Source organism: Mytilus galloprovincialis, chromosome 3 (genome assembly GCF_965363235.1).
Source record: "Mytilus galloprovincialis chromosome 3, xbMytGall1.hap1.1, whole genome shotgun sequence".
NCBI lineage: Eukaryota > Metazoa > Mollusca > Bivalvia > Mytilida > Mytilidae > Mytilus > Mytilus galloprovincialis.
Window position 1 is genome coordinate 25433143 of NC_134840.1, and position 24542 is coordinate 25457684.

General features: G+C 32.0%; 1 protein-coding gene across 1 annotated transcript in view; it reads left to right on the forward strand.

The window, feature by feature from the left end:
- The window catches only part of LOC143066370 (neuromedin-K receptor-like), a 54221-nt gene that overhangs the window by 16005 nt on the left and 13674 nt on the right, over positions 1-24542 (forward strand). The window lies entirely within an intron of this gene.

A 24542-nucleotide genomic window follows, 5' to 3' on the forward strand; every position in this document is an offset into this window, starting at 1 on the left:
AAGAAATTGTAGCAAGGGATCTTTTTCGGAAGTTTATTAAGACCATGCAATTGAAATAAAACAAAGCGCTTGGCATTTTTGTTCATATCGACTTGAATAAAACCCATGGTGTTGATCTATATCTATTGCACTTATAAGAAGTTGAATCTATGTGCAAGATTTATTTTTTACTATAATAATGCGCTTGTCTCAGAAACGGTAAGGTATTAAGGATAAATTACTCAATCTAACATAACAACAAGGTTTATTCCATATATGAAAAAGATGCAGAAGATTTACCAAGGTAACAATTTAAACATCATAAGTCGAAGACAAACAGAGGAAACAATTCCAAAACAAACAAAACTAAAGACTGAGTAAAACGAACCATACTTATAACCGCGGATGATCTCTGGTAATCTTTGAGGGAAAGTAGATCCTACTCCAATAGGGACACCGGTTCGAGATTCAACATAGAAATACTAAAGAAAACACAATCCGAAAAATCAAAACTCTCAATAAAAACATTTAAAGACAAATATAGACTTCATGTGAACTTTGGTGGATAGTTGTCTTGTCGGCAATCCTACCACACCTCCTTATAGCTCTGTCAATATTATGAATTCGCATTAAACTTATCAAAGGTAAGGATGGTTTTATCTCGTCTATCCTTTTTTCTTTTCATGATATTTTTGTGATATCTGTACAATTATTTCCACTCTCTACTCTTTACTATACAGCTGTATTCATTATAATGTAATTCGGTGAATGATTCGTCGGAGACATTATCGTTTTTCATACGAACATATCTGCACAATTGACCAAAAGAAATACAACATAAGAAAGAAAATGTGTTCTACTTGACTTCTACAAGCAGTTAAATATTGACTGTATCAATTACAAAAACAATTGTTGGCGAAGTGTAACTGAATTGGAATCAGTTATGATCTGTGGCAAAACGTTTGTCATATTATCTCATTTCCGTATGAAATGTTTTTAAATATCGATTTTTGGAGCTAGCTCTGATTTTTCAATCAGTTAACAGATACAACTGTAGATTGAAGGGAGATTTAATAGGATTGCTTAAATTATTTTTGTTTATTATTTATCGTATTTGATGCTGTTCACGAAATGTATCAATTTCGAACAATAATAACCAATGCATATTTTTACTTGTTTGTACATATTAATTGGATATACTGTTAATTTTTTTAAACACGTGTGTGGATACTTTATGAGCACCACACTATTTTATGCTGTGGGCACATTATCAATTAATTAAAAAAAAATAATATTGATATCTACATTTGTTCATATCTTCCTTTTGCTTTTTTCTGGAGTCATAAATATATTTTTTATACGTTTCAAATTCTTATATCTTAAGTTTGACGTTTATGCCCGAATTCTACACTTAATCTCGAGCTTTTTTTTATTCTACTTTGCTGTTTTCTTTATTTCCCATTCTTTAATTCGCCATTACTTATTGTGTATCAGTCATTCAATTGTTTAGACAGGCCAGATCGTGCGTCATTAATTAGACACTATAAGTAACAGTTAACCTAATTTTCACTGTTTCTCCCAAAAACCAAGCATAATTAACAGTAGGGATTGTTAAATTATCCGAATGATCTGTTACCCAGACACAATGCTAAATTACATTTGCATTCATTTTAGTGTACTGTGTTTCTGGTAGCATAATAATGATAGTACTTTTTTAAAAGGATTTAAGGATTCAGATCCAATGATATTTAAAACTACGAAAACACAGAAAATGAAGTTTTAGACAATGTTCATGTATGTACACATCGAGGTAAATGTACATATCGAGGTAAATTTGACCATTGGGAGTAATCCTTAGTTCCAGAGAAAACAATGAAACTATATATATAAAATATAATCTTGTCAGAGGTTACCATACGATCTCAATCGGCAGACATGTAAAAAAAGTGTAACTGTTCCAAGTCTAGACAAATTTTCCAATTGAACGCAATAAAGAGTCCAAATATCTGATACCAGAATACAAATCTTAAATAGAAACAAAATTGAAAGAAAATCTCAAAGGGAGAAAACTAACCTTTAAGAGAACACAAACACATAACAACAACTCAAAAACTACTGACGACAGACAAAGCTTTTGATTTTGCCATTCGATTAGGTACCTTCCGTTTGGAATTTTCCTCGGAGTTCAGTACTTTTGTGATTTTACATTTTTGGATACTTAAGTAGTTGATCATTTGACAGTAAATATGTACAAGTGTTACAAAAACAGCTGACGAGATTTCCATAAGAATCCACATACGTCAGTAGTGATTTTAATTACAATTTTGATTATAAAGTGGGTTTTTTTTCATAGATTTACGAGACACGACTTAATACTCTGAATAACACTTCTAAATTAAAAATTGGATGTTAATGTAAAATATTCGGTTTAACTCTGTTAAATTTGTGTACATATGTTGTCCAGTCTGAAAAAAAACTAACCTAGAAATTGCAAAAATGTTATATTATATTTTATTTATTCCAATTTCTCTGTTTTGTTCTATCTCATTGAGATTTACCTTGCATATGCCTATAAAAAGCCGAAATAAGTTACAATCCTTTCATAGTCAGTTAAGGGGGATAGTATATACAAGTACGGCCGAAGCAGTGACAACTCTACATCAGATTGATCCATCAGATCACCAGCAGTGATGGTGATACATGGCTGTGTACATTCTGTATATATGTTACAGTGAATTTGTATAATCAGGGATTATGTAGAATCCCTGATTTTTCAGGGAATATGTAGAATCACTAAACTGATTAGTAATTATATATAATCCCTGAAAATGACCAGTGATTTTACATAATCACTGAACTTTATCATAATTATTCTACAAATTCCCTGATATGATTTCAGGGATTATCAATAATTTAAGGATTCTATGTTTGTTAAAAAAAAGAAGAAGACAAATTAATTATATTTTTTTTCTTTCATATTCCTTGCCAGATTAAACAATTTTGCCTTTTAAACACAGAGGATGATCTTAACGATACACTAAAAAGGAAGCAACACAGGGTTTCGAGGTAAAGTTGAAGACTTCAAAATTAATAAAATCAACATTCCCTTTACATGTATTGCTTGTTTATTAAAGCCAGCGTCAGATGGATATCCATGTTCTATTGGTAGATGCACAGAGCATGTATTATTTATTTACTTTTTTTGTTCAAATGAACAAGAAATTCACACTGAGAGAACTTACGCATCTAAATGTATAGAAAAACAGGCAGACCGGAGGATTGACAAATAGAACAAAATTTTCGAGGAAGCTGGCATTTGGTGTAATCTCATAGCAATTCCACAGGGTAAAAAAAAGGCAAGGGAAACCCCAAAAACATAATGGCAATAATTGTTCACAAAAAGTCTGAAAAGGAATGTCGCCTGGCCACAAATTATTGTATCTTGATCAAACCAGTTCAAGGTTGCTAATTTAATTCCCTTTTTTGTTGTTATTATTATATTATAGTTCGTTTCTGTGTGTGTTATATTTTAATGTTGTGTTTCTCTTATATTCAATGTGTTTCCCTGAGTTTTAGTTTGTAATCCGGATTTTTTTCCCAATCAATTTATGAATTTCGAACAGCTGTATACTACTGTTGCTTTTATTTTGGGATACCATCAGATTTTTTTACTGAACAATTTTTTCTCTAAGGAAAGGATATGTGAAGGAAAAGGTTTTTACAAAAAACGTTTTTTAAGTGTGGATATTGTGGTAAAACAGATGTGAAGCATATTACAATGTATTTTAATATAGTTAGTTTAACATTTAAATATATTGTGTCTAACATTATCAAAAATAATTGGGGTTGTTATTTTGATATATTGTGCTTAACATTTTACACTTAATGTTTAAAGTGATGTTTTAATATGATTTGATAGATAAATTATTTGACTTTTATTTATTTTCTTTATAAATAAAACTATTTCTTCATTTCAGTTATTATGTAGAATCCCTGATGTTTTTTCTAGTGATTATACATAATCCCTGAAAATTTTAGTGATTATATATAATCCCTAAATTAGCCAGTGATTCTACATAATCCCTGAAAATTTCAGGGATTCTACATAATCACTGATTATACAAATTCACTGTAACATATACAGCTCGTCTAAACATCAGCCCAACAATGTTAGATCTGTAAATTTGCTTTCGCAATTTTTTTTGTTCTTATATATACGAGGGGTTAGTAATGGATGCATTGCACAAGATTAATATTTTGATTTTACCATTTTTTGAGCTACCGAAATGTTACATGCTTAGCGGCATGGAAACTTCCTTCTAGTGATTTGTAACCAATAAATAAAGCATTGATTTGTTTAATGAATTCATTATCTTCATACAAAGTAACGTATTAAACCGCAAATGTCACAAGCTTTCCATCTTCATAGAAATATTATCTAAAACCGAACTACGTACCTACTTCCATCTAAAGTGAGACAGTGACAATCTGATCAATCGTTTAAACCTTAAATCCTAATTACTGTAGTTTAGACGATTAGTTGATGTAGGCACTATGTTCTAACTTAACATAAGGTCATTTTCTACCAGACTTGGATGAATTAAGACTGGTACTTCCTGTTGATTCGCGTCAGTGTCAATCGTTTGGCATTTGAAATTCTTTCACATTATAATTTTATCAATGAATTCTTTAATACGATTCTATTTATGAATAAGATTCATTTAATGGTAACGGAATTTACTGCTGTACAACTTTCTTTCATGTTCAAGAATTTCACATTTGAGTTGTTTGTAGTTGGAACATAAAATTTAATACGCATTAATAAAATATAACATCTCTTCAAGTATTGAAAGATTACAAAATGTTGAACAATGTTTGCCTCGTTAGACCATTGATTTCTTAAAAAAATTGTCTAAACGATGGCGGACTTCTTTAGGTTTGATAAATCAAACGATGAAAACTTAAGTTTTAAACTTTGAATCTAAATAAACATTTGATTTATCTGTAATTACGAATTGTTCGTGTCAGGATTCTTTGAATCGTCTGGATTAGAAATAGGATGGATGGTGGATTTTCAAAGGCTATGCCAAATAATTATTCAGAACGATAAGGGGACGACCATTTGATATTTTGGAGGGGGGGGGGGGGGGGGGGGGCAGGAGGATTTGTTTTTGATCGGTTATTTATTTTTATAAACTAAGAGGACAGATTATTCATTTTCTGCACTATTGAAGCAAGATTTTTTATTTTCATTAAAGCAAGGGACTGATTATTCATTTTCACAACCATATTTTTGATATTCGAAAACATACAATTTTTTAAATGATTTGTTTATTATAAATAATACATATACATGTAGTATAGGCAAGTCATTATGTACCATTTAATTAGATTAACCATCCCCCTCTGCAGAAATGAATCTTTTAAATTCCCAACTGCATATACATGTATTGCATTCATACATAGTATTGAAGTTTAGTTATAAGTAGGAAGTTATAAATGTATTGGCAAACATACTACGCCGAGCGGAGCGAGGCAAAATTTTTTTTGTAGGGTTTTGGAGCCACTGAAGGCCCAAGAAGCTATAGAACAAATGATGCAAAATCATGCTTTCTGGGTGTTCCGAAGATCCTTTCATAATCTGAAAATGAAGTTTTGTTTTAATAATTTTTTGACAATATTTTGGTCTCAAAGAAAAATGTATAAATTCAGTGCAAGACTGAAGTTTCTAGGGACAACATCAAAAGATCAATGTGCATGATAAAGCAAAAATGGAATTCACATAGTTAGGCCTGTGGCTGCTGTTTTTTTTTCTAAACTCATGATCAAGTTCATAACAAAATTACAAGATTACAAAAGGAATGCAACACTAACAGAATACAGAAGAGCAATCAATGAACAAAAGACAAATAAATAAGAAACATTGATCCCGAAAAATCAGGGCTATAAGTCTGAGGGAAAACAGAACTTTCTTCTTGCAAGGCCGTGAACACAATTTGATATAGAGACAAGCGTTTGGTTTTGAAATTTCCTACATGTAGTTACGGCCCTGTTAAAATAAAGGTGAGGTAAGGTTTCCTGAGACAATATACCTCAAGTAAAATGAAACCAATTTTCAGACATTTCAAGTATATTTAAATAATATTTATACTTTTGTTATTAAAAAAATTGGGAAGTGTTTCCCAATTTGTTTTGTGAAAAAGATGAATTTATGAAGAATCTGGTGCCATCTCATACTTTCGATTAGACCTGCTGAGTTATTTATTTTCTATACATTGCAAGTCAGGTAATTTATTTTCAAACTACCACAGAACAAACCATTTATTTTTGTGATTATCAAGGCTGAGTTATCTATTTTCAAAATCCTCCTGCCCCCCCCCCCCCCAGAATATCAAATGGTCGTCCCCTAACACAATTATGTGATATGATATATTAACCCTTCTTTAAACTAGACCGATACGCTGATCTAAAAATTTCACATCCTAGTTTACAAGGTAACAAACTTCACATTTTTGGTTTGGTCCCCATTTGGGGTTCATACCCATATCCTCTCGTGATTGCATGCTACCACGAGACCACAAAAGTGGTTTCTAGATAAGAATCAACTGTAACTACTTGTATTTTAAAAGTAAACTGACATAGACACTTTTTTGTACCAATGGCGAGTTATATGTCTTTGTTCACACATATAAAAGAGATGAATAAGTTACAAAGTTTGGACCTAGTATTTTAATTGATTTCGTGTCTTTATAATAGATCCTATTTAGATCACTATAACTCATGTCGCAGTATTTTATACCTAGTGGGAGAGAATCTTAATTCCAAAAAGCTTATTACCATAAAGTGTGGAATTTATTCTCTACAGAAATCCTATCGATATTTATTTGTTACAAAATCCCTATCGACATTTTCTTAATATGGTTCCTTTACATAATTCTTTAAGCTCTAGACTATCTGACTTCCGGGTACTTGAAGGAACACTGATATATATAGTTGTATATGCTTTACTTTTTGGAATTTTGAATCCTCAATGCTCTTCCACGTTGTACTTGTAAAAATGGCTTTTAGACTATTTTGATATGAGTGTCACTGATGAGTCTTATGTAGACGAAACGCGCGTCTGGTGTACTAAATTATCATCCTGGTACCTTTGATAACTATTTAGTAGAACTAAGTGTTTATTGCCGATTAGAATTAACTCCCTGCCAACATCCTCAGTCTGTTTTCTGTTAGGCTTCTTTAATACCAATTTTAAAGTCTGTCTATTTTAATATATTGTATCGCTGTATTACTCGGTCATGTCAATGTATCAAACAGCCTTGTTTTATTTTCTTTTTTCGGCTTCATGTCTGTAGAGGTTTTGTGGTTTGTAAGGTTTTCTGAATTATATATCAGGTTTAGCACATATCAAGTTATAAAATTATGTATTGTCGCTCAATGTAAAGGGGTAAAGACAGATAAACGGTGTTATCATCAAAGTTGAATTCAACAATGCATCAGTGCTATCAAGTACCCTGAAATATCTAAACAGTTTGATTATTAACAAATTATGTAAAAGGAAACTTATTAATAAATACCGGTTAAGATTCTGTAACAAAAAATAAAATAACAAAAATACCAAACTCCGAGGAAAATTCGAAATTGAAAGTATCTAAGCAAATGGCAAAATCAGACGCTCGCACATATAAAACGAATGCATAACAACTGTCTTATACCTGACTTAGTACATGCAATACATTGCTGGTAGGGGTTTATAGCCACATAGGTATAACGTACCTTTGATTAACCTGAATAAAAAACAGGGGAGACCTTTTAGAAACTTTAATTTCATCATAGCTCATATACACTTCACCATTCTACAGAATTTATTTTTTCTCTCAGTTACAATACGTAAAGATAAAATGTATATGTTTATTATTTCCAATAACAACTCTTATAGCATTGAGAGAATACTTTTGTAATGCCATATGTAATTTGTGTTTTTTTTTTATGATTTTCGATATACCGATATAAAAAGTACACTAACAAGTACTGAGCATTTACTTATTTGTTTGGAGGGAGAAAGTTTCACATGGTTTTTATTTCCGGGTTTTGTCACTGGGCTTCATATCAGCTGTTTTTCCCCCTTCATTTACACACAATTTGATGTATGACCTTACATTTTGTATGAATTCAGATAATTTTGCACAATCGGTGTTTGAAGCATAAAGACCTGGACAAACTTTTATATCATTTCATTTCAGATTTAATTCCTCTTACAGCATAGTATTTACAATAAAATTTCGAAAAGCTTTATCACCGGAAAGTTTATTTAAAATCCCAAATAGATTTGAAATTCATAGATTATATAAGTACCACATTTACTCTTAAATTTTCATGTAAATTCATACACAAGTAAATGGGCACTCTTTTATCAAAATGGGAACACTTTCACATATGTTTGAAATGTGAATTGGAGATGCAACACCTAACTAAGGTTACAGATGGACGTGTGTTTGTCTTTTATGTTCTGTCTGTTGTTAATTGGTCTATCGCTGTTCCGTTATACTTCTTTTACTTTTTTATGATTTTAACTATAATTAGTTACAAGTGTCATACTTTATGATGAAATTTTTTTTATGGATCAACAAATATGTACGTTTTACTTAAATATATCTAATTCTATATTTTGATCAGGAAATTAGATCATGTAAATAACAATACTTCACGGATATTCAACAGCATTAAAAGACTGTCAAATAGAAATAGACGCTTATGTATTAGCAATTACATCGATCTTCTTCCTTTTAGAGACAAATCTTTTCTACATTAACTTCGATCGTAAGAACACGACAATTCTTAAACTTCATTTTGAATTCTTCTATCTAAAATAGAACACAAGACGTCTTTTATTCTCATATTTAAATAAGGTATATGAGAGAAGAATTGAATAACAAACATGAACAATTACTCAAACAGGTTTGTACTTTTAGGAAATTATTAAATTCTTGTGGTAATAGTCCATAAACATTGCCTAAAATAAAGTACATTTTTATTTGAATATAACATGTATATCTTGATTGGATCCATTTCACGTACCGAATTTTTACTCATAGGATAGTCATGAAGAAATACATGTAAGAATTTAAGATGTGAATTTCTGTCCTGATGGTAATAAGATGCAATGAAGTCAACTGACATTGGTTCTTGTCTTGTTGAGATACAAAAAAAAACAGTTTCAGCATCATAGTAGGACACTCGTATAGATGCACATTGATCAACATTTACGACAAAAGAGATGATTTCAGCTTTCCAATTGTGACTTTCCATTTCTAAGTAGCAACATTCCAGCATCACCTGCATACGGGGTATATATCTCCCAATTAATACGATATTCCCGTGCTTGCATTTTCTATCATGATTTTCTTGATAGAGGGTTGCTGCTCACAAGGAAGCTATTGAACCAAGAGTTCCAAATGGTGAAGTTGAAATCATCCCTTCGTAAATTTTACGGACGCCATCACGAGTTGATTGACCGTTATGGAATAACCGTTTCACAAATGATATCGGATATGTTCCTTACGCCGTAACTACAATCCCCTTTCCTTTCATGAATGTGACCTACCGAATTAGACTATTTACCGGATTTGTTATCACATAAGCAACACGACGGGTGTCGCATGTGGAGCAGGATCTGCTTACCCTTCCGGAGCACCCGAGATCACCCCTAGTTTTTTGGTGGGGTTCGTGTTGTTTATTCTTTAGTTTTCTATGTTGTGTCGTGTGTGTTGTTGTTTGTTTGTCTTTTTCATTTTTAGCCATGGCGTTGTCAGTTTGTTTTAGATTTATGAGTTTGACTGTCCCTTTGGTATCTTTCGTCTCTCTTTTAAAGAAGAACCACACAGCAACATCATCACGACCCTGTTTTTTGTTTGTGCTTTCTATTTCAAATGTAAGAAGAAAATAATTTTCAGCACCTAAAGTATGAAATACCATACATTTATGTAATGAAATTGGAGTGTCAGTAATTGAAATCTTAGTATTGGTAAGAGATAAAGTATTTTGCATACATTAAATACAACAAGAGGCTTTCTTACACACAAACACGAATGAATAACAACTGTCATATTCCGTACATGGTATAGTTATTTTTCTATGTAGAAAATGGTGGTTTAAACCTGATTTATAGCTAGTTAAACCTTCCACTTGTATGACAGTCGCATACAATGATAAAAAACACAAGTAAAAACATGAGACTTTCTAATAAGACACACAAGTAACTACATGAGACGTTTTAATAAGACCCACTATTTACAACAACAGGCTTTCTAATTAAAAACATAGTAACTACATGAGGTTTTATTACAAAAGGCTTTATTATAAAACACACAAATAAATCTATGAGGCTTTCTAATAAAACACACGAGTCAAAACAAGAGACTTTCTAATAAAACACACAAGTTACGACATGAGGCTTTCTTACAAAACTCACCAGTTATTTTTATTTAGTCCTCAATGCTCTTCAATTTCGTACTTCATTTGGCCTTTTTTTATAGAGTCACTGATGAATCTTTTGTAGACGAAACGCGCGTCTTGCGCGAATACAAAATTTCAATCCTGGTCCCTATGCTGAGTTTATTTACAACGTGAGGCTGTCTAATTAAACGCACAATTTACAATAAGAGTCTTCCTAATTATTTACAAGATGCTTTCTAATAAAAAAAAAACACAACTTAAAATAAGAGTCTTTTTGATAAAACACACAAGTTAAAACAAGAGTCTTCCTGATAAAACACTCAAGTTAAAACAAGAGTCTTTCTGATAAAACACACAAAATAAAACAAGAATCTTTCCAATAAAAAACACAAGTTAAAACAAGAATCGTTCTGATAAAACACACAAGTTAAAACAAGAGTCTTTCCAATAAATAAACACAAGTTAAAACAAAACGTCTTTCTGATAAAACACAGAAGTTTAAACAAGAGGCTTTCCAATAAAAAAAAACACAAGTGACAACGTGAGGCTTTATAATTAAAAACACAAGTTAAAAGAATATGTATTCTAATAAAACACACCACAAGTTACAATAAGAGGCTTTCTAATAAAACACACAAGTTAAAAGAGGCTTTCTACAAAGAGTTATGAGAGATAATGTAAAATTATTCCCAGCACATAAACGTAAACGTTACCATAAATGTATGTATTTAAATGTGAGTGTCAGAAATATTGAGAGTCAAGACAAGAAAAGACAAATGCAGTATTTTACTCTCCCCACTTGTGAAATACATAGCAAAATAAACACACAATTCATAACAGGATACACATATGTGATTACAAAGCAACTCAAGTTCAACACAAGAGTGTGATTTATGTGCCATCTGATTTTGACCTCACCTGCGAAATTTCACTGTTTGTCGTGATTGTTTGGTGGTCGTGAAAAAGATCATTAGTGACTCTATCAAAAAAAGGCCTTGTCGTAAAATACATTTGAAAATAGATACATAAATGACTTTTTTGAATTCACTTAATAGCATTTTCAAACAGCGGATATCTAAGCCCATAAATGAATAAGATAAATTTATTTACTTTCATAATACAGTTACAAATAAAACCTTCATATTAACAGAACACCATATTTATTGTTTAACTTCCAACTAGAGACCTTAAATAACAGGTTGATTGATACGCGTTAGAGTTTACAATGCTATTTAAAGATCCAACTGATCCTGTTTCTTGATATTTGCACATTGTATCTTGAATTATACATCTTCGAATAAAACTACAGATCACATAACATGGTATAGAATAGCATTACACAGTTGAGACCTTAATGGAATATGCGTTAGATTATATGTTTAATTCAATGATGACGTATACACATACATAATTTTGTAATCTATTGAATACTTGATACTACTTAATTACAACGCTTTAGCTATGCAATAAACATGATTTATTCTGCAACTATATATAGTTGTGTTTATTTCCTAAATGTAATAACAAGGCTATGTGTTTTAGTTGATTTTAGTCTCTGATGCATGATTTTTTTATTATCAATTGTTTTTGGCTTTTAACTAGCTGTCAGTAACTGCGAGTACTCGCAAATCGTATTTTCTTGTTAATTGGATCTGTTGATAATGTTTATAATGGTTTTTTGTTATTTTATATTTATATGGATCTTGTCTATTTACCAGCTTTGATTATTTGGAATATCACTTCTTCTTACTATATTTGTATAAACTTCAAGATTTACCTGTATTTTTTTAAAACCGTTTTTTTTTCTTTCTAAAGTGAATATTTTCGAAGGGTTAAATATTTCGCAGTTTGTTTTTTGACACGGCTTTGTTTGGACTTGCTTGTTTGATTTTTGGCCTTGAATATTTGTTCCTAATATTTTATTAACTGTGCATTTGCATTCAGATATCGCAGATCAAATTTATTCGTTTATAGTGTATTAATGTACGTTTTTTGAATGAGTTAAGCCTGCCAATTGATATTTTATCGTGTGTTTTTCTATGTTGTGATGTTATGCTATTGTTTCAGAAAAAGGGAGAAGGTTTGGATCCATTAAAACGTTTAATCCCGCTGCAAATGTTTGCACCTGTCCTAAGTCAGGAATCTGATGTACAGTAGTTGTCGTTTGTTTATGTAATTTATACATGTTTATCGTTTCTCGTTTTTGTTATCTGGATGGAGAGTTGTCTCATTGGCACTCACACCACATCTTCCAATATCTATATATTTTGTATGATGTCCATTTCACCATGGAACACTTTCTTCACAATCAGGGGTCCATTAAGGGATGAAAATAAGTTTGATAGTTGTGTTACGATTTAAAAAGCTATCAATTTATTAATTTAAATTGCATTATAAAAACAATATTAGGTCAATGTCAGAAAAAAATAAACGTTTTTTTTTACTCGGCGCAAAACTAGGGAAGGGTTCGGTAGAACCTCGCCCTTCCCCAGTTTCTCAGCCTCATACAAAAAAGGTTTATATTTTCCTGACATTGGCCTTATATTGTATATGTATACCTTCTGTTCTTACAATGTAACTTGCAACTATAGCTTTTCACGTATAGTGGAACCAGTACGGAAACTAACTTTTAACAAAGACATAAAACATGGAAGATCTATGGCTACAAAATGTAAGTTTTGAAATAGACTTTCGCTTCTATACGAATTTACGAAATAATGGCAATTAATGATATTTATTTGTAAGTAACATGCTTATACATTTTTGTATAAAAAAAATCTGTCAGAAGAACTCTGGAAGATTGATTCAATTGTTAAAAGCACAAAGACAAAGTTCTATCCATGATTCACCTCAGAGAAAGCTAATTTGCACGGAAGGGGAAAGCACAGATCCTGTTCCACTTACAGCACAGGAGTTTTCCTTTCGCAAATCAAAGTCATCATTATCCATTTCAGAGGTGAATATAGCAGTAAATGCTTCCATTTTTTGATGCATTGTCGTTTGGTTTGAATTTCAGTGTTTTTGTTGTTTCGTTTTTCCCCTCTTGTAGTTGATGTGTTTCCCTCGGTTTTATTTTGTAGCCCGTATTTATTTTCTCTCAATCGATTTATAACTTTCGAACACCGGTATACTAATATTGCCTTTAATTTACCTCTCATTTTTTTTTCATTTTGAAAATCACTATAATCAAGTAAATAAAGAGAATCTTTAACTCAATTAGAATCTTTAGAAACATTGCTTACTCAAAATTCAGAAAAGGATCTACAAGCATAAATTTTCTGTAAATTGTAAGATTATCTTTTTCTGTATCTAATACAATATATGAGTACGTCCGCACCTCAAAATTGAATGATATATTGGCTCCATCGATCAGAACATGGATTATGGCTGAGCTTTCTGAAGTAATGATATTTTTGTTAGAAGAAAGTCATTTTTTTTTATAATACACCTCCCTGTTGTGAGAGAATAGGAAAACCATCAATAGACCAAAGCGACAACTTGGACACGTTTGTAAATGTGTTTTCAAACGAAGGCAATCAAACTTAAAATACTAAGCAGAAGAACATCCTTCAATTTTGACATTTTCTCGTAAAATACATCATTTCAAACTAATTTTTATGTTGACAAATAAAACCAGCGTGAACGATATTAATAACCGAGGAATCATAATGTAATTTTTCGGTCTGTTCGCTTTGTTGGAAATTATGTTATCGGTAAAATGATGAAATTGAATTTTGATGAATCGACTCGATTTATTCATACTTTCAAATATCTTGGGAGATTAATAGTAGATTTTATATACATACATTGCCTCCTGATTTTTCATGCGTTCCCTTTGAGACATTATTTTCTTGTGTCTGTCACTAAAGAATTGATTTCCGGGGATAGCTAATAATTCTCTACTGCAACATAATATTAAGTCAGTTAAATGCTACAACACATTTTGAATCATAATGATAAGTATTTTATCAATATTCTCTTGGGATGAACCTTTGTGTTGCACCATGAAGCTTGATAATACCTACGATATGCATGGTGATAACAAATTCCGAAGTCTCGTTGTTAACGAACCTTTGAGATATTAATGTGTGTTTCAGTATATCGTTCGGTCTGTAGTTAATATTAGATTTTGATAGATCATCGTGATTTTAATGTTTTGAATATGTTGGCCGAATAAAGTACACATGAATAACAAGTTCGTGTAATTCTTGAATTCGTAATCACTAGTACTTCAGTCAATCGCTCGCATAATTTTTAATGATGAAAATCGTTTATTTCGATAGCCAAAACAGAGCATATTTAGAAACTAAGAGTGCATTTCTTTCTAACACAAACGATACAAAGGTTTAGAGAGCACACGTTTCGATCATTTGTTTCTAATATACGCTTGCAAAGTTTGCATAAACTTAGACAAACTATACACTCTATGTAATGCGTCTACAGTTTGTCATTCTAACTTAAACATGTAGTGAATTATCTAAACATATTTTTTTCTACAAAAAAAGAGGTATGCTCTTGGTTTGAAATAAATGATCTAAACGTGTGTGCACTGAACCGTTTGTATCGTTTGTGTTAGAAAGAAATGCACTCTTCATTTAGAACTATTTATTGTGTGGTTTTAAATGAACTGGACTTGGAAAAATGACAAATGGTATGTCAGACTAAAGATCCGATCAAAATCAATCTGCGATAAATTTTGAATATTTGAAAATGTATTTCATACTCTTTATACAATTTTTCCCTATTTCCCTAAATGTAATAGTTTTAATAGTCTTTAGATAACATTATTTCATTGCAAAGAATTATAATCCTGGTACCTTTGATAACTATATACGTAGATACGAGTATCTTGATTTAGGAAGGACACATCATGCAATTATCTACATTGTAAAACTTTGGATAATGTCATTATTTAAGCTGCACAGGCATATAGGGAACCAAGTATGTCATATCTATCCACATATACAAATCACTTTACTCTCACTCAGATGTGGTCTTTTATTATATCTGATATGAAATGTCCTAACATCAATGTATTGTAGACTTCTTATACGTTCAGGTATTTCACATCCAATTTTTTACGGAAATATTCTTTATAAAGCACAAAGGTGTCAGTATTCACCTCAAAAACTAACAAAACCTTTGAATAGACTTATTAAGAAGGGATATAGTTACGATACTGTTGTCAGGTCATTAAAGATTGCATATTTTGGCGTTAATATTGATTCACTTATAGGGTCTTTGCATCGGAACTAAACACATTTATTCAAAAACCAGTTGTTGGCATGACACGGGTTATGTTCTTCTTATATATGTTATGATGGTATGATACTAAACCCCTAACGGGAAGGATTGTGTCTGATGTTCATATGATGAAATCATAATCTTTCAGTCAGTTTAATTGAAGTCTGGAGCTGGCATGTCAGTTAACTGCTAGTAGTCTGTTGTTATTTATGTATTATTGTCATTTTGTTTATTTTCTTTGGTTACATCTTCTGACATCAGACTCGGACTTCTCTTGGACTGAATTTTAATGTGCGTATTGTTATGCGTTTACTTTTCTACATTGGCTAGAGGTATAGGGGTAGGGTTGAGATCTCACAAACATGTTTAACCCCGCCGCATTTTTGCGCCTGTCCCAAGTCAGGAGCCTCTGGCCTTTGTTAGTCTTGTATTATTTTAATTTTAGTTTCTTGTGTACAATTTGGAAATTAGTATGGCGTTCATTATCACTGAACTAGTATATATTTGTTTAGGGGCCAGCTGAAGGACGCCTCCGGTTGCGGGAATTTCTCGCTACATTGAAGACCTGTTGGTGACCTTCTGCTGTTGTTTTTTTCTATGGTCGGGTTGTTGTCTCTTTGGCACATTCCCCATTTCCATTCTCAATTTTATTGTCTTTAAATTTTACATGCTATTCTAAAGATCGTATTTCCTATTAGGAGCTGCAAACCAAAAATCATTCTTAATGGTAAAGCTGAAGTCACATGTTCGAAATATGTTGCTCAATCTTCAAACTTTCTGTAATGTTTTGTTTCGTTTTGCTTGTTTTACAATTGTCTCCTTATTATTCATAATTAAGGTAATTATATTCTATCTCTAAAATTAGTTTTCTCTATTTATTTAGAATGATAGCTTGGAAAAAATGAAACATACGAGTTATGAGTCAATTAGAAAGAACTCATCAATAAAGGCAAAATTAGTTCGCCGATGTTTATATCTCATATAGAGAGATAGCCAGTGGTCTGTGTCGTATACGTAAAGTGTGGTCGTTTCTTGATACTAAATAAAGGCAACAGTAGTATACCGCTGTTCAAAATTCATAAATCGATAGAAAAAAACAAATCCGGGTTACAAACTAAAACTAAGGGAAACGTATCAAATATAAGAGAACTACGACACAACAGAGACACGACACCGAAATGTAACACACACAGAAACGAACTATAATGTAACAATGGCCATTTTTCTGACTTGGTACAGGGCATTTTATGAAAAAATGGTGGGTTAAACCTAGTTTTGTGGCATGCCAAACCTCCTGCTTTAATGCCAGTGTTAATTATAACATTAAAATGACAACATTACACGACAGGGTTACAATAAATTAAATAAACAGATAAATGAGAGAAAATAGGACAGAGAAACAAACGAATAATAGCCATCAAAAGGTAACAGGTTAAAAAATATTTTTATACGTCAGACGCGCGCTACGTCCACACAAAATATTATCAAGATTCATGACAATTAAGTGCTAGACATGTGGTATAGACCTTTTTGTATGGTGTGGGTTATGATCCTTTTGTATCGCCCGAATATCAGTCTCTAAAAATCCTACTTAAAAGAAAAATGATACGTAGACAAACAATGCTTATGTTCTTGAAGTTGGACAGGAATATGAACAGAAGAGGATTGAGCATTTTTTTTTTTGCAGTGCTCAACCTCCTTTTATAATAACTGACACCAGTTAATGACCCCGAGTTTTTTTTTTTAACTTTTTGTACGCATCGGCGAGAAAAAAATATATCAGACGTTTCAGCACCGAACAATACCAAATTTGAGCGCAATAATGTAATCCATTTCAGCGCAAAAGTTTTAGGTCGTTTTTTTTCGAAAAATTCAGTTACCTATGCCAATTGTTGACTGAAATTAATTCATATTTCTGTTTTAACAGCATTACGTAGTAGAATAAGAAATGTTAATACCAAGACAACACAATGTGAAATTTCATATTTATTTAAATGCAACGCTGCATACTACCAATCATCTTATATTTTAGTTTGTGAACTCAACTGATAAAAATCCGTTTTATCCTGGAATAAAGACAACAATAATATGGGGAAAATTTGATATTCAAATTGATTTATTTAAACCATGACAACATCTTTTCGAAGTTTGAAATTAAATGGTTACCGAACATCTCCATTCAATTTCCTTGTCTTTCAAAACACTGTCGATTCCATATCCGTCACAAATTGCACTTTCCTTTTCTTGGTTAACGTTCTTTCATAAGCAGTATTTTCTATAAACTGTAAGCGCAATGAACTTTATAATAGAACCATTATACATTATTTTTTTCGGTTTTAGTATTGTGAGGTAAGCTTCGTTCAAACAGGCTATCGAAAATACAGGTGAACGACGGATAAATCTGGCTATAAAATGGCTGTAATATCGGCACAAAATAGCAAACTCAGTTTCTAAATACTACGCCGGGTATATGTAATTATGTCAAGCACATTGTAGCCTAAAATCTTCTTCCACAAGGTTTCATCTCTCTGAGGCAAAGTTGACATTACATTGATTTGGCCTTTTTTGTGGGTCCTGTTTAGTCCAGGTTGTGTTCAGTGTTTACCTTATGAATAAAAAAATATATTTATAGTGATTACCTCAATATTTACCAAAGGTCCTTTAAAATCATTTGAAACCAGTGACTAGTGATGATAATATTAAAGTCATTTGAAACGAGTTTGTGATGATTATCATGATAAAGACATATGAAACGGGTTTCGGGTAATTATAATGTTAAGGAAATGGTGAACCAATGCATTCATACATATTTAACTACAAATCAATAACATATAATTGAGAAATTATATTTCATTATGTAATCGTAGATCAAAAACTGCTATAAAAATCGGGTTTGTTACAGTTTTTTGTGTGCAGAAGTAAAAAGTAACATCACAAAAATACTGAACTCCGAGGAAAATTCAAAACGGAAAGTCCTTAATCAAATAACAAAATCAAAAGCTCAATCACATCAACCGAATAAAAAACAACTGTTACATTCCTGACTTGGTACAGGCATTTTCTTATGTAGAAAATGGTGGATTGAACCTGGTTTTATAGCTAGCTTAACTTCTCACTTGTATTACTGTCGCATCAAATTCCATGATATTGACAACGATGCGTGAACAAAACAAACAGACATAATAAACGATCATAACCTTTTGATAAACAATCAACACAGCTTCAATATTTTATCAAAGTCTCACCATTTGTACATTTCAATATACATATAAAACATTGAGTATAACATGAAATATTGGGTAGTATATTTAACACATATTATGTCAGTTAACTGCTAGTAGTCTGCTGTTATTTATGTATTATTGTCATTTTATTTATTTTCTTTTGTTACATCTTTTGACATCGGACTCGGACTTCTCTTGAACTGAATTTTAATGTGCGTATTGTTATTCTTTTACTTTTCTACATTAACTAGAGGTATAGGGGGAGGGTTGAGATCTCATAAACATGTTTAACCCCGGCGCAATTTTGCGCCTGTCCCAAGTCAGGAGCCTCTGGCCTTTGTTAGTCTTGTATGATTTTAAATTTTAGTTTCTTGTGTATAATTCGGAGTTTAGTATGGCGTCCATTATCACTGTACTATTATGCATATTTTAGGGGCCAGCTGAAGGACACCTACGGGTGCGGGAATTCTCGCTACATTGAAGACCCATTGGTTGCCTTCGGCTGTTGTTTGCTCTATGGTCGGGTGGTTGTCGCTTTGACATATTCACCATTTCCTTTCTCAATTTTATATATTAAAACTGCAGTAAAATAGCATTAGCTTGAAAACTAAAACATATACAAGGGCCATTCTATTAAGAATTATGAGCGACTCGGCACAAACATAAAAGTAATAAGAGAGGTGATTAAGCTATGAGCTTGTACCTGTCCAAAAACAGGAACCTTTCTATTGGTTGCATTTAGCTAAATCTTAACGTTAGTTTTCTGTTTGTTTGTTTGCATTATAGCAACTATTATTGGTAAGTGTGTGATAATGAAGATCTTCGACGCAAAACAGACAAATCTGTCAAATTGAAGTATGACCTTACGTTTTCTCATTAATTTTATATTTTCGGACAGTTCTGTAATCTTAAAACTTTATCGTACAGGACGCATATTTTTTTACTGCATGGTCATTCAGTTATTTTCTTATGCTGCAACTGAAGGAGATACTGTAGCGATACAATACACTTGTTAAAATAAACGGGACGGCTTTGGTTTCCAAATATATTTTTTGCTCACCTGGCCCAAAAGGGCCAAGTGAGCTTTTCTCATCACTTGGCGTCCGTCATCCGTCGTCGTCCGTCGTCTGTCGTCCGTCGTTTTTTTTTACAAAAATCTTCTGCTCTGAAACTATTCGGCCAAATTAAACCAAACTTGGCCACAATCATCATTGGGGTATTTAATTTAACAAATGTGTCCGATGACCCGGCCAATCAACCAACTTGGCCGCCATGGCTAAAAATAGAACATAGGGGTAACATGTAGATTTTGGCTTATATCTCTGAAACCAAAGCATTTAGAGCAAATCAGACATGGTAAAGTTATTTATTAGGGGTAAAGTTATTAATTAGGTCAAGATCTATCTGCCCTGAAATTTTCAGATGAATCGGAGAACCTGTTGTTGGGTTGCTGCACCTAAATTGGTAATTTTAGGGAAATTTTGCCGTTTTTGGGGTTATTATCTTGAATATTATTATAGATAGAGATAAACTGTAAACAGCAATAATGTTCAGCAAAGTAAGATTTACAAAAGAATTCACATGACCAAAATGGTCAGTTGACCCCTTAAGGAGTAATTGCCCTTTATAGTCAATTTTTTACAATTTTTGGTAATTTTTTGTAATCTTTTACAAAATGCTTCTCCTCTGAAGCTACTAAGACAAATTTAACCAAACTTGTCCACAATTATCATTAGGGTATCTAGTTTAAAAAATGTGTCTGATGACCCCGCCCGTGAATCAAGATGGCCGACATGACTAAAAATAGTACATAGGCAAAAATGCAGTTTTTGGCTCATATCTCTGAAACCAAAGCATTTAGAGAAAATCTGTTGGGGATAAAATTGTTCATTAGGTCAAGATCTATCTGTAATCTAAAATTTTCAGACCAATCGGGCAAAATTTTTACTTAATATTTCTCCACTGTCACTTCTGGGCCAATTTCATTATAGATAGAGATAATTGTAAGCAGCAAGATTGTTCAATAAAGTATGTCTACAAACACATTACCAACACCAAAACACAATTTTGTCATGAATCCATCTGTGTCCTTCGTTTAATAAGCACATAAACCAAGGTGAGCGACACTGGCTCTTTAGAGCCGCTAGTTTTCTTTAAAATATTACAATGTACCAAATGTGTCATGGAACACTTGATATCCCTGTCAATTATGCATATGTCATTTATTTTGCCAAAAGATAAAAAAAAAAAAAATTATTGAATACTTTAAATACAAATTAGACAAATTAACAAATCAGTGATATGTTCTGTTTTAACAATCGTGCTATTTTTTGTCACATCACTGACATTTTTGTTTTTCTTATTTTGTATTAAGCAACACGACGGGTGTCACTAATTAAACAAGAAATGATACCACCCTTCCGAACCGCATGAGATCAACCCTAGCTTTTTATTGTCGTTCGTGTTGATTTTGCTCATACATAAAATGCACATGTTTTATTCAATGCGCTTTAAAAAATACGGAACTGATTTTTAAACTGTTGAAGGATTCCATTGGACATTTTATTAAGGTTTTTTCCGTAAGGAGCAGAATTGAGAGCAATATAATGATGGTGGTAATGTATAAAAATTAATATTCGGCAGACTTTCGTACGATGTTTTTAAAATCCAGCCGTGTATATAGATAGCGAATACGTTCTTTCCGTGTTGTGGATACTTCCTTATTCCGATTTGGAAACTGATTCGAGATCGTGCCTTTTAGTTTTTCAAAGACGGAATTTTGACTTGGTTTTAATTCATGTCTATGTTAACAATAGCGTATTATGTCTTTTGGTGACATTTATACAAAGGGCAGGAGTAAGAAAGCACTATAATTCGGTTAATCCTGAAAGCAGATTTCTGTAATTCCTTCAGAAGACAGCCAACATAAGAAAGTGGGATTTAACATGCGTTCTGGACATCCGTCAAGGAAATACTCCCCCAGATAGTTACCATAAATAGACTTTGTAGGATTTATGCTTCGGTAAAACCACTCTTGAAAAGAGCGTTGTTTTGATATCGATGTTGCGACAGAACATGCGACATTACAATAAAGACATATTGTGTGATTTTTTTTAACGTTTTTAATTAAATAACTTAGTTGTCGTCTGCAGAGAAAGTGTTTAATGTTATAAAAAGTCGATTTGGAGATATGTCAGATAAAAGAATTGAAAATTACATTATTTTAAAATGCTTTAAAGAGAAGACGGATGAATAATTTATTTCAACATACATTGTGTGTGATGGCATTGTAAATATAAAAAAAATGTCTTATGTTTTCATTCAATGATTGACAAGTGTCCGTTCGAATCAAGTAAAGCGAGTGAAGTTATTTCAAAATCTTTTCTTCCTATTTAATGATACTTTAATTTAATTTCTTAGATCTTTCGGAATTTAAGTGTCAGTGAATGACAGTCATTATCTGTGATCATTAAAATATTCAGGTGATATTTACTGTGTTAAAAAGACACGAGATTTAAGTCAGAAACGGGGTATTTTAAAGTGCATGGATGTCATTATTATTCAGAAAATTTTCTGTTAGCATTATTGTCCTTGATAAAAATTGTCTTTGACTAAAAAAATAATTATAACAATAAAGTCTTTGAACTTTGTGTGAATGGTAATATCTGAGGATATGAAACTTCACTAAAAGATGACTGTTATACGATATAAGATTGTTATACGATATACGCTCGTTTATTACTATCGTTTAATATCTGCAGTAGAATGCCTAAATGGGAATTTACAGGATAACTTGTAAAAGAGGGACGAAAGATACCAAAGGGACAGTCAAACTCATAAATCTAAAACAAACTGACAACGCCATGGCTAAAAATGAAAAAGACAAACAAACAACAGCACACATAACACAACATAGAAAACTAAAGAATAAACAACACGAACCCCACCAAAAAACTAGGGGTGATCTCAGGTGCTCCGGAAGGGTAAGCAGATCCTGCTCCACATGTGGCACCCGTTGTAAAGGAGAGGCGAAAGATATCAACAGAATGCATAAGTCGAAATAAACTGACAACGACATGGTTAAAAAAGAAAAAGACAAACAAACAGACAGACAGACAGACAGACAGCTAGACGAATAACAGTACAAAAGCACAATATAAAAACTAAAGACTGAGTTACACGAACCCCACTAAAAAGAGGGGTCTGAGGTGCTCTGGAAGGGTAAGCAGATCCTAATCTACATGGTGCATACATCATGTTACTCATGTAAGTTCAAACTCGGTGATATGTCTAGTCCTGCAATTCATAATCTGGGGAAAGGGAAGAAGATTGGTGCACATCCGTATTCATCTGTGAAACAGATATTCCATAACGGTCAACCAACTCGTGATGTATGAGATTTTTTTTTCTAGAAACTTTCAATCCAGTTATCAGAAAATAAATTTATGTCAAAATCTAGAGAAAAAATCAGAGACTTTCCGTTTTGAATTTTCCTCGGAGTTCAGAATTTTTGCGATTTTACTTTATACGTATATATAACAGAAAGAGCAGTCGAAATATTTGTGTACAATCTCACTCAAAATAGAAGGTTTTGGGCAAAATTGGAACAATAAGAGGAAAAAGAATAATAATGCTAGTTTTTGTCCATTTAAATTAAAAAAAACATAGCGTAATTTCTGATGCTCAGTTCAAACGCAATGGCACCAAAAACTTTTCGAATCAGCCGGATGCTGTATAAATATATATCAATGTTTAAAGAGATTGGCATAAACAATTATACATTAATTATTGATTGCAGCATCGTTCAGCACATTAGATCTTGCATTTCCAATATTGTTTAGGATTCTATCAAAATTGTCTGTTACAATATGTATATACATCAGTACTAGTCCAGTTTAATTTTTTTTTTGACAAAAGAAAAAACCATGTATCGTATGAAATAAATATGATTGTCATTACGAAAACTAATTTCTAACATGTTAAAATAGTCCATTAATTGAAATAGCTTTTTCATTCTTGATTTATATACTATGATAAGATAATATGCAATGAAAAGTGCTATGAAAATGAAGGAATATTTAATAACGATTTTGTTGAATGCTTGGTATGTTTCCACGTTTATCCTCTATAAAAAAAAATCCGTTAACAGCTTGCACTCAATGCTTCTTGTTTGAATGATAATTGCAATAGTAATGAAAACTAATGCATTAAAGAATGACATACTGCACCAGACGGAACTATGATAATTCAATATCCCTTGTTTTATTTTATTGAAATTATTGGGTTAGTTGGGATTAAAGTAATAAATACTTTAGAAAAAGTTGGTAATGAATATTGTTATTCGATATTACCATATGACCTAATTTTATTCGATATATAAATGAAAGTGAAAAACTGCGATCGAACCAGAAACATATATCGAGTAATACATATGTCTCTGATAGAACTAATGTGGTGGCACAATCAAAATCAGATAAATTCAAACACAATTATGTGTTAAAATATACAAACAGGGTCCGTAAGTCGAGTAAGGACAGTCAATACCAATGACAAAAATGAAAAAGAAGAGATCTTTGTGAATTGCTTACATTGATAAATGTTTAATATACTTGCGAGCTGATTAAATATAGGAACGCAATT